The sequence below is a fragment of the Odontomachus brunneus genome, unplaced genomic scaffold, assembly GCF_010583005.1.
Source record: "Odontomachus brunneus isolate Ranch 3 - 2012 unplaced genomic scaffold, Obru_v1 Obru_scaffold_219, whole genome shotgun sequence".
Taxonomy (NCBI): Eukaryota; Metazoa; Arthropoda; class Insecta; order Hymenoptera; family Formicidae; genus Odontomachus; species Odontomachus brunneus.
This window is the reverse complement of record NW_022639669.1, coordinates 477,161-479,234: the sequence shown is the minus strand read 5'-3', so window position 1 is coordinate 479,234 and position 2,074 is coordinate 477,161.

The window sequence follows — 2,074 nt, the reverse complement described above, 5'->3', positions numbered from 1 at the left end:
TTCGCGTTGTTCTGCGTTACTATTATTACGTAACGATATGCATCGTTACAAATATTTCCTGGAAAAATTTTGTGACTTCGAGAAGGACATAAAATGGTGTTATTGGTTTGACTTTGAATAGCCGCTTGAAGGGCACTTCAATTTCTTAAATGGAACCTCCTATTTTTCATAATATATTCTTATCCTGAGAACTTTCCAAAACACTATAATTAAGTATTTTTTTATTAAGTACTTTTAGAGTTATAAAGCTTGAAAGTTATAATACCGCTTTAGCATTATCCAAAATATACCGTATTAACATTACCTAAGATGTACCACGCGGAGGTTGCTCAATCGGATTTATATCTTTTTTGTGTGGTGTGTGTGTGTGTGTGTGTGCGTGCGTGTGCGTGTATATGTGTATCAAAGCAAAGATAGGGATCCTACGGTCCCTATCTTTGCCTTGATTTGAGGTTTGTTAAGCTGGCCACTCACACTTTTCGTAACAGTAACCATAATATGTAACGTACACTGTTAAATCCGTAGTGTCAAATTATACTCAATTTGAATTATTTTTAACCATTCCTATAAGTCGCCACTGCTCCTACTAAATATGTCGTTGATTTGACTAATGTAATGGAGTTAAATAATTTAACTTAAGAAATGTATTAAATTTGACTAAAATTTAGTTTATTTTTTATTATTTGCACATTAATATAACCTTTGTTTTAGTAAAAAATGACTTAATATTGTTTTAAATGGGTTGATTAGATGTGGTTGTTTTTTTAAACACATGTTTTGTGTTAAAATAATAAATTTTGACACACATGATAGTTAAAAATAACTAAATATTATTTAACTCAAGAAATTGGTTTAAATTTGACCCTCCAATATTTAACAGTGTAAGAATTGACCAATTGCGATCGAGTATTTATAAAAATGGCGATCTTACGATTCGACGATTCTCAACATGATTGATTAATTCTTACGTTTCGTCTTACGGTTACTGTTATGAAAAGTGTATGTGACCTTCTGTAATGTTGACTTTACTTCTGTAATATTGACTCCAAACCTTCTCTACTGTGTGCGTGTTTGAATGCGTGCGTACGTGCATGTACGTGCGCATGTGTGTGCATGTGAGCAAGAGAAAAAAAATTATTCTATATAGGTGGGACCCGATTGACCACGATACGATTGGACACAGATTGTAATGATTGGTTCGACCTAGTAATTCACTAGATAATTCTTTTCATCGGTTGGTTGTGTCCAATCGTACTGTGGTCAATCGGGACGCTCCCATTCTAGATGTTCAAAGTGATGATCTACTAAAATACGTTTAGAAATTTTTCTACTAAAACACTCTCGGACACGGGCTAACATTTCTGGTGTTATTTCAGTGTAAGCTCGGTGAATTCTGTCTTTCATGTCTTCAGTTGTTGTAGGTGCAATTGACATCTCTTGAACTTTTATAAAGCCCTAGAGAAAGAAATCTAACAACGTACAGTGGGGCCATTCGGTGTTGTTTCAAAAAGATCTAGAGTGCTTGGATTTCAACCGATTTTGACGCTTTTTATTTAAATGATCGTCTTGAAATTTGCAAAAAATCTGTCGAGGCCGATTTCTTAAATAATTTTTTAGAAATTATGTATACATATAAACACAAAGACTTTTTCTTGAAAGTAAATTGAGACTACTGGGTAATGTTTAAATGGAGTGATAAATGATTCTTGAGTATATATACATATGTTATATATACATATGTGTATGTACACGCACCGGCGTTAATGCCGTCCGAATATCCGTGTGACTCGCACACGATAACGCATCACTCATACACTGCTGCGTGTAGGTGAGCCAGGAGCAGCACGGAGTGGCGGAGGGAGCTAGCGGTATACGATCGTCGGACGCTTGGAGAGGGAATAGTGGTGGGAGTCGCGGCGATCTTCCATCCTCTATCGCAAACGTAAGAACGAGAGAAATAGCATTATAAGACGTCTGGACAGAAATGCCGTCCTAAAATACGTGTGACACACACTAAGAAAACGCTTGACTCACACTGTCTCGTCTATACGTGAGCAATACGCGGTGTCCCGAC